The sequence below is a fragment of the Scylla paramamosain genome, chromosome 45 (genome assembly GCF_035594125.1).
Source record: "Scylla paramamosain isolate STU-SP2022 chromosome 45, ASM3559412v1, whole genome shotgun sequence".
NCBI classification, from domain to species: Eukaryota; Metazoa; Arthropoda; class Malacostraca; order Decapoda; family Portunidae; genus Scylla; species Scylla paramamosain.
Window position 1 is genome coordinate 4,662,501 of NC_087195.1, and position 10,000 is coordinate 4,672,500.

At 41.1% G+C, this 10,000-nt stretch overlaps 1 protein-coding gene across 11 annotated transcripts in view; it reads right to left on the reverse strand.

Moving 5' to 3' along the window:
• Positions 1 to 10,000, reverse strand: part of LOC135094481 (uncharacterized) — a 406,203-nt gene that overhangs the window by 337,620 nt on the left and 58,583 nt on the right. The window lies entirely within an intron of this gene.

The window sequence follows — 10,000 nt, forward strand, 5'->3', positions numbered from 1 at the left end:
TCCAAAGATCACTCGTCAGGGGGCACTAGGAAGACCAGCAGGATTAACTAGGAAAACCAGCAGGATTAACTAGGAAAACCACAAGTAAAACCGAAAAGAAAGAAAATAAGTGACAGATCAGGGACGACGGAGAGGTAAGGGGTGAGAATGGCGAGGACAAGGAAAAAAATGAAGAAAAGAAGACAATCAAGAACCAAACGGAAGAAAAAAACGAGGATATGGAGGAGAAAGAAGGGTGGAGAAGGATAACAGGATGATAAGAAACAGAAAAATGATGATGGCGTAGGAAGAAGAAGAGGAGGAGGAGGAGCAGGAAGATGAAGAGCAGGTAGTCAATCTTTCGTTCTGGGAAGTGAAAAGGCCTCTATGGAAAGAGAGAGAGAGAGAGAGAGAAAGAGAGGCTGGCTGGCTATGTGGTGTTAGCTAAACCTAGATTGATGTGCCCTACTTACGTCTGCGAGTTAATGGCTGAAGTGTCAGGTGGAGGGAGGCTTCTGGCGCTGAAGGGGGGAAGGGGAAGAGGAGGGGCAGAGAGGCAGGGAGTTGAGGGGTACTGGCTAGAAGGATACACGGTGACTGACTCATTTGCCACCTGTATCTCTGTAGTAGCAAAAGAAGGAACCCATAAAGAAACACAGACAAGAAATATAGTATGAAATAATGAAGACAAAAAAGCAAAGGAATAGAGGAGAAAAGGAAATATCGAAGAAGAAGGAGGAGAAGAAAAAGAATTAAAAGACGAAGAAAAAGAATTAAAAGACGGAGAGTGTGTGAAGGAAGGGGAAAATAATTTAAAAAATTCAAGTATATTATAGACAGAGAGGAAGCTGCAGAACTACATACAAGAAGAGAAAGGGAGACAGAGACAAACAATAAGTACAGAAAGGACAAAGCGAAAAAAGGAGAGTTACAGAGATACAGAGAATACAGAGAAGAATTATATAGGAATAGAGAAGAGAGAGAGAGAGAGAGAGAGAGAGAGTAAAGAACAGTGGAATAGATAAAATAAAACCAGAGAGAGAGAGAGAGAGACACAGCCAGAACACACTAACACAAATACAGAAGACACACACACACACACACACACACACACACACATACAGAGAGTCACGACAGAGACAGAGAGGCGAGGAGAGATGAGGGAAGTTACCTAAGTTAATATTGATATCAACATTCCTTCAGCGCCACAATGTTAACACGGTGTTGTAAACTTAGTGTATTGCATAAGTTGACGGGGAGCTGATGATTAGGACGGGAAGGGGACGGGAAGCTGACAGGAGGAGGAATGAAACAGGGCGGGAGGTTGATGAGAGGATGAGAGAAGAACGGCAAGAGGACGGGAGAGAGACGGATAAGGAACGGGAGGAGGACGAAAGGAGGACAGGAGAAGAACAGGAGGAGGAGAAGAACAGAAAGGAGGAGCAACAAAAATGCCCCTAAGAATTTTTGTACTGATAAGAAAATGGCAGTTCGGATCTTAATATGTGTGTGTGTGTGTGTGTGTGTGTGTGTGTGTGTGTGTGTGTGTGTGTGTGTGTGTGTGTGTGTGTGTGTGTGTGTGTGTGTGTGTGTGTGTGTGTGTGTGTGTGTGTGTGTGTGTGTGTGTGTATTACCACATCTGTCACTCGCCGCCCTCATGTGCTTCATTATGCAGGTGCAAAAACAGGTGAGCCCATTTGGCTAATTAGAAGGTACAGGTAATATTGTGTCTCCTCACTACACCTGGAGGGGAGAGGGAGGGAGAGGGGAGAGTAAGGGAGGTGGAGGGAGGGAATGAAGGATGGAAAGAAGAGAGCTGGAGATGGAGGCAAAAAAAGAGAAAAGAATGGAGGGAGAGGATTGAGAGAAGAGGAGAGGAGAGGGGATACAGATAATGAGAGAGAAGAGTAGAAGAAAGGGAGAAAAAATAACGAAAGATGGAAAGGGGAGATGGGAAGAAAAGAAGTGAGAAAGAAAGAAAAGGAAGAAGAAAAAGTAGAAAGAAACGAAGGGAAGGAGGAATGAAAGAGAGGGAGAGAGAGATGGAGATTGGTAGGGAGAAGGGAAGGGGGAGGGAGGAAAGGATAGATGAGAAGGGAGGGAGGGAGGGAGGGAAGGAGGAAAGAAGAGAAGGCAGAGAAAATTGGAGAGGAAGAAGAATAATTAGAGGAGTTGGGAAGAAATATTACTTGGGAAGGGGAAAAAAATAGGAGCAAAAAAGGCGGAAAAAGGGAAAATAATGAGGAAGAGGAAGGAAAAGAAAGGAAGACAAACTACGGAAGTGAAAAGGAAGTGGTACAAAAATTTAAAAAACATGTGGAAAGAGAAAAAAGGAAGATAAATTAATGAAAATGGAAGGAAGGAAAAAAGTAAGATAAAGAAAGGGACAAAATAAAAAAATAAAACAAATATATAAGTAGGAAAGAAAGGAGAGATAGAGAAAATAAAGACTGGAAACGGAGAGAGAGAGAGAGAGAGAGAGAGAGAGAGAGAGAGAGAGAGAGAGAGAGAGAGAGAGAGAGAGAGAGAGAGAGAGAGAGAGAGAGAGAGAGAGAGAGAGAGAGAGAGATTAACAGAAAAAAGTAAAAAAAAAGCAGATAAGAAAGAGAAAATAAAGGAAATAAAAAAACGAAAGAGAAATTCCAAATAAAAGAAGGAATAAGAAAAAAAAAAACAATGAAGGTGCTAAAGAGAGTGAGTGAAGAGATAAGGAGGAGACAAAAATGATAAATGAGGAGGGAAAAGAGGGAAAAAGATAAGAGGGGAAAAAGGAGGAGGAGGAGAAGAAGAGAAGATGAAGGAGGAGAGGAATATCAGTTGGAGGTGGAGGAGAAGAAGGAAGAGGAAGAGGAAGGAAGGAAGGAAGGAAGGAAGGAAGGAAGGAAGGAAGGAAGGAAGGAAGGAAGGAAGGAAGGAAGGAAGGAAGGAGGAAAGTAAATGATCACAACAACAACAACGATAACAACAACAACAAGCGGGGCAGGTGTAGGGGGGCCTGTGCTGGTCACCTGTGTATGTGGGGGGGGGGGGAACACACCTGAGAGACAGCACCTGCATGCCTTCCCACAATTCCCCACAGGTAAGACGCGCCAATCCCTACAGTAAACCTCTCTCTCTCTCTCTCTCTCTCTCTCTCTCTCTCTCTCTCTCTCTCTCTCTCTCTCTCTCTCTCTCTCTCTCTCTCTCTCTCTGAAAAAATAGGGACAGTTACTGCTTATTATTGGTCCACATGTCCCAATCTGGCTCTCCCCTCCTCCCTGCCATTCTTGTGTGGGTGGGGAGGTGGGGAGAAGCCTTCTACTTTACTATCCTGTGTGTTACTATTATTGGCACACATTTCTGACACATTTTTTTTCCTTCTCATGTCTTCTCGTATCATATTTCCTTGTCTGTCTCTCTCTGTCCTTCCTCTCTTTACTTTTGTCTTGTGTGGATGGGGAGAAGCCTTCTACTTTATTATCTTTTGTGTCACTGTTATTGTCATTTACCGCCATAGATTCCCTCCTTCTCTCTTACCACCTTCCCCTGTCTCTCCTTCCTCTTCTTTCCTCTCATTCTTGTCTCCTGCACGGGTGGGGAGGAGTCTTCTTCTTTGCTATCCTGTGTGTCTTAATTACTGTCATATGTATCTTTCCTGTGTCCTCTCTCAGCACATTTCCTTGTCTTGCACGTCTGCTTGGTGGAGGGAAAGCCTTCATCTTTTCTATCTATATTTTGTCTATCTTGTCTGATTTGTCATGTGTAATTCTGTTTAATCTTTTTTTTTTTATTTTGTATTGTTCTGTTTCCTTTATTTATTCAACTATTGTCATTTTTCTCTTCCCTTCCTTTATCACTTCTATGTCCCCTTGTCATTCTATTCTATTTCCTTATTTATTTTCATTCTCTTTACTATTTGTTCTGTTTGAATTTTATCCTCCTACCTTCATCTCATTATTATTTGTATGTAACTAGGAAATCTCTCCCTTCTCTTTCTCTCCTTCTGTGTAATGCTGTGTGTAATCTGTGTAATAAATGTAATCCTTATAATTTGTAACTTTGGCATCCTCCTCACTTCTTCTTTCTAATTCCTGTTATTTATATATAATTTTAAGTAATTGAGTCATAATTTTCTCGACTTTTTTCATTATCTTATCCTTTTCTTTTTCATTTTCATCATTTCACCTCTTCCTTTCTTCCGTTTCTCCTTTATCTTCCTTCACATCTTCCTTTTTTTCATTTTCCAATTCCTCCTTTCCTTATCTTTCATTCCCTTCTTTCCTTTTCCATCATCAAATTTCTCCCTTTCCTTCCTTCTCCTCTCCTTTTTCCCCTCAATTTCCTGCTCTTCTCTCTCTCTCTCTCTCTCTCTCTCTCTCTCTCTCTCTCTCTCTCTCTCTCTCTCTCTCTCTCTCTCTCTCTCTCTCTCTCTCTCTCTCTCTCTCCCTTTATATTCCTCCCTTCCCCTCCCTCCTCTTCTTTTTCTTCTCTCCCCTTATACCACACCTCATTCACCCTCTCCCTCTCTCTCTCTCTCTCTCTCTCTTTTCCACCTGTCAATGTTTCTAACGAGGCTGTGAAATAGTAGGGTCATTATGTCAGTCAGTCTCTCTCTCTCTCTCTCTCTCTCTCTCTCTCTCTCTCTCTCTCTCTCTCTCTCTCTCTCTCTCTCTCTCTCTCTCTCTCTCTCCCTCTCTTTCAAAATATATTACTCAGCATTTATTTTTGTCTCAGGATGGTGATGAGAGAGAGAGAGAGAGAGAGAGAGAGAGAGAGAGAGAGAGAGAGAGAGAGAGAGAGAGAGAGAGAGAGAGAGAGAGAGAGAGAGAGAGAGAGAGAGAGAGAGAGAGAGAGAGTATAGACATGAAAATACACTCACTTACTGCTAAAAGAAAAAAAAAAAGAAAGAGAGAAAGAAAGAGAGAAAGAGAGAGAGAGGGAGAGAAAAGATACTAGGAATGGAAGCAACGTTAGCAAGAGAAAAAGAATAAAAAAAGAAAAAGAAAAGAAGGCAAGAAAATAAAAAAGGCACAATACAAAATAGAATAAGGAACAGAGAAACAGAGGAAGATAATAAGAGAACAGAGATACGAAGAAGGGACATGGCATAAAATGGAATAAAAGAGAGAGACAGAAAGAGACAGAGAATGAAAGGAATGGGGAGACACAGAGATAGCAAGGATAAAGATACGAACTAAACACACAAGCCAGAATAAAGAAAAGAGACGGAGAAAGAGAGAAAAGATACACTCAAAGAAAGAAGAGAGACAGGAAAAGTGATAAAAGATAGACACAAGCCGGAATAAAGAAGAAAAGAGAGATAGAGAAAAAGATTAAAGTGAAGTTATCAAAACGAGAAAAATAGAAAGACATAAATTAATTAGAAAAACGAAGCAAAATGAAAAAAAGAGAAAAATATGAAGATAAATAGAGCCAGACATTGAGAGAGAGAGAGAGAGAGAGAGAGAGAGAGAGAGAGAGAGAGAGAGAGAGAGAGAGAGAGAGAGAGAGAGAGAGAGAGTTATGTCTGTGGATGTATGAAAGTAATTAAAGTTGAAATTACTGAGAAAGAGAGAGAGAGAGAGAGAGAGAGAGAGAGAGAGAGAGAGAGAGAGAGAGAGAGAGAGAGAGAGAGAGAGAGAGAGAGAGAGAGAGAGAGAGAGAGAGAGAGAGAGAGAGAGAGAGAGAGAGAGAGAGAGAGAGAGAGAGAGAGAGAGAGAGAGAGAGAGAGAGAGAGACTTTCATCTTTTCATCTCTTTTTTTACTTTTCATATTTTTTTCTACTTTATCTGTCATTTTTAATCCTTTCTTCCATTTTCCTTATTCTCTTAATTTCTACTTTTCCTTCAGTCTTTTCTTCCTATTCCTTTATTTCCTCTTATCGTCTTTTTCCTTCATCTTCTAAACGTTTATCTTTTTTTTCCCCTTCCTCTTGTTTCCTTCCTTTACACACTCTTCGTCTTTTAATTCTTCTTCTTCTCCTCCTCCTCCTTCTTCTTCGATATTTCTCTTTTCCCTCTCATCGTCTTTTCCTTCCTTTTCTAATCTTTTCTTCCTTTTCCTTCTTCCTTATTTCCTTCCTTATCCACATTCTCTCTTCTTCCTCTACTTCTCCTCCTCCTCCTCCTACTTCCCCTCTTCGTCTTTTTTTTTCCTTACTTTTCTATACCTTTATTTTAATTTTCCTTCTTCATCTTCTTTGTTTTCTTCTTTATTTGTATTTCCCTCCTTCCTTCATTCCTCTTGCTTCAATATTTCCTATTTTTATTCATTTTCTAAGCCTCTATCTTCCTTTTCCTTTTGTTTCCTTCCTTCATTCCTCCTCTTCCTCGTCCTCCTCCTCCTCCTCCTCCTGCCTGGACTCCCTTGACTTTTCCTCCAAACTTTCTTCCTCCAAATGTTCCTCCAACTCCTCCCAGTCAATTTCCTCCTCCGTTTCCCTCCCTCTTGGTTACAATTCTCTTCCTCTTTCCTCCTGTCTTCCTCTTCCAGTTTAGTTGTCTTCCTTCCTCCTCCTCCTCCTCCTCCTCCTCCTCCTCCTCCTCCTCCTCCTCCTCCTCCTCCTCCTCCTCCTCCTCCTCCTCCTCCTCCTGGTCGTCGTCATCCTCCTCCGTTTATATCTATCCCTTCCTCCTATTGCTACTGCCCTCCTCCTCCTCCTCCTCCTCCTCCTCCTCCTCCTCCTTCCGAACTATACTGGAAATTGGGTTGAAGATGACCGTGTTGGATCTATTGTTAAGAGGAGGAGGAGGAGGAGGAGGAGGAGGAAGAGGAGGAGGAGGAGGAGGAGGAGGAGGAGGAGGAGGAGGAGGAGGAGGAGGAGGAGGAGGAGAAAAAGAAGGAGAAGGAGGAAGAGGAGGAGGAGGAGGAGGAGGAGGAGGAGGAGGAGGAGGAGGAGGAGGAGGAGGAGGAGGAGGAGGAGGAGGAGGAGGAGGAGAAGGAGGAGGAGGAGGAGGAGGAGGAGGAGGAGGAAGGGATGAAAAAGAGGGATAAAAAAGCAGTAAACGAGAGAGAGAGAGAGAGAGAGAGAGAGAGAGAGAGAGAGAGAGAGAGAGAGAGAGAGAGAGAGAGAGAGAGAAAGGAGAGACAAATACTAAAGCCGAGAGAAAATGAGAGAGAGAGAGAGAGAGAGAGAGAGAGAGAGAGAGAGAGAGAGAGAGAGAGAGAGAGAGAGAGAGAGAGAGAGAGAGAGAGAGAGAGAGAGAGAGAGAGAGAAATAAAAAGGGAAATCAAAGGAAAAAAAAGACAAGTGAGAGGAAAGAAGGAAGAAAATAGAGAAAATGCAAAGAGAAGGAAATGTCCAACAAATAAAGGAAAATAAAAGGAAAAGGGAAAAACAAAGAAAGTAAGAGAAAGAGAAGGAAAAGAGGAAGATGCAAAATAAGAAAGTGACAGGAAGAGAGGAAATGAGAAAGATGACGAGGAAAAATAAGAGGAAGAGGAGAAGAAAAAATAGGAAGAGAAAGGAAGGAAGAGGAGGAGAGATAGAAGCAGCAAACGGAGAAGGAGAAAATCGAAAATAGAAGAAAGATGAGAACAAAGCGAACGAAGAGGAGGAGAAGAAAGAACAGGAGTAACAGGAGGAAGAGAAATAGAACAAAAAGGAAGAAAGAAGGGGAAAGATGAAGATAAAGAGGAAGAGGAAGAGGACAGGGAAACACGAGTACAAGGGGAAAATGAAAAGTAAAGAGGAATACAGGAAGAGGAGGAAGATAGAGGAAAAGGAAGAGAAAATGAGGGAAATAAGAGAAAAAAAGAGAAAATGAGAAAGAAAGACAAGGGAAATAGAGGAAGGAGAGGAAGAGGAGGAAGAGGAAGAAGAGGAACAGGAAGAAGAGGAGGAAGAGGAAGCTAGTACAGTGACAATTAACGTAACAAAGGTTTAGCAACAATAGGATGATAACAAACAAACAAACAACACACACACACACACACACACACACACACACACACACACACACACACACACACACAATAAAAAATGAAGTAAGGACATGGGAAACGATTAATAACGATGAAAAAAGAAGAAAAATAAGAGAAGGAAGGAAGGAAAGAAGGAAGAGAGGAAGGAGACAAAGAAAATGAATAATAAAAATAAACAACAAGACTTCAACGCAAAATATTGTCAAGTAAAAAAAAAAAGAGGAAGGGAAACAAAGGAAAAAAGAAAAAAGTCAAGGAAAACTTCCAGAAGACACAGAATAAAAAATGGAAAATGAATAAGTAAGAAGGAAAATATGAATAAATAACAATATGCAAAAGGGACGAAAGTTATAAAAGGAGAGAGAGAGAGAGAGAGAGAGAGAGAGAGAGAGAGAGAGAGAGAGAGAGAGAGAGAGAGAGAGAGAGAGAGAGAGAGAGAGAGAGAGAGAGAGAGAGAGAGAGAGAGAGAAACAGGAAGACAGAAAAACAAGAGAATAAATGTATAGCTAAAGAGAAGGAAAACTAAACAAAGAAAGGAAGAAAGAAAGACAGATAGAAGAAGGAAAAAACAAATAAATACATACATTAAATAAACATAAATAAAAAAAAGGGAAAGAAAGAAGAAGAGAAAGAAAAGAACGAAACAAAAAGAAAACTGAAGATGAGACAAATAGAAACAACAACAAAAAATGAAAAAAAAGGACAAAAAAAAATCCGTCATGTTTACTTTCAATCATAAACTTAAAAAAAAAATCGCTTTCATTTAATCCTCAAAAAAATAAAAATGAAAAATAAAAAAATATACGAAGCAAAAAGAAATCTTACCACTTCTTCAATACAGGTTTCAAATTCTTACGTTCTTTTCACTTCAGTTCATCTGGGTGCATTAATTTTCCCTCAGCCAATGAATGCCCTCCGTGGGGAACCATTTCAGGGCCCAAACGACCAATAAAAACGGCACAATACAGCACAAAGCTTTCCTATTGGTGCATATTTCATCCCTATAGCCAATCACAGCAAGCCGCAAGACCCGCTGCTTATAACGCCATCTATTGCTCAGGATTTGTACTCTTTCTGTTTTTCTCTTACTCTTGTGTGTGTGTGTGTGTGTGTGTGTGTGTGTGTGTGTGTGTGTGTGTGTGTGTGTGTGTGTGTGTGTGTGTGTGTGTGTGTGTGTGTGTGTGTGTGTGTGTGTGTGTGTGTGTGTGTGTGTGTGTAGGTAAAAAGAAAAAGGAAGAAAGAAGAACAGGAAGAAGGTAAAACGAATAACAGAAAGAGAATATAACAATGAATGATGAAAGATGACAGGAAGATAACAAATAAAATACGTAAATAATTGAAATATGAACAACTTTTAATCAGTAACTAAATCGTATACAAAAACAAACACACAAACAAACACATTTTCCAGTACACCCACACAAACAAACAAACAAACAAAGACTTTCACAAACAAAAACACAAACACACAAACAAACAAACAAACACCAAACGAAAACACTTCAAATAACAAAACACACACACACACACACACACACACACACACACACACACACACACACACACACACACACACACCTGTACTTATATTGGGTCGTAATTAAAGTATAGAAGGTGAGAGTGAGAGCAACTAAGGTATACGACTCACTGCATATTCATGTGTGTGTGTGTGTGTGTGTGTGTGTGTGTGTGTGTGTGTGTGTGTGTGTGTGTGTGTGTGTGTGTGTGTGTGTGTGTGTGTGTGTGTGTGTGTGTGTGTGTGTGTGTGTGTGTGTGCAGATATGCCGAGGACTACACCACTAACTGTACTGAAGGAGGAGGAGGAGGAGGAGGAGGAGGAGGAGGAGGAGGAGGAGGAGGAGGAGGAGGAGGAGGAGGAGGAGGAGGAGGAGGAGGAGGAGGAGGAGGAGGAGAAGGAGGAAGGCTTAGGGAAGATTAGGAACGAGGACAAGGAGGACAACAATAATAGAGGATGAAGAGGAGGAGGAGAAGGAGAAGAAGGAGAAGAGGGAGGAGGAGGAGAAGAAGAAGAGGGAGGAGAAGGAGGAGAATAAGAAAAGGAATAAGAAACACAATCATTACAATAAAACACGCAAAACGAGACAAAAATAAACAAAAC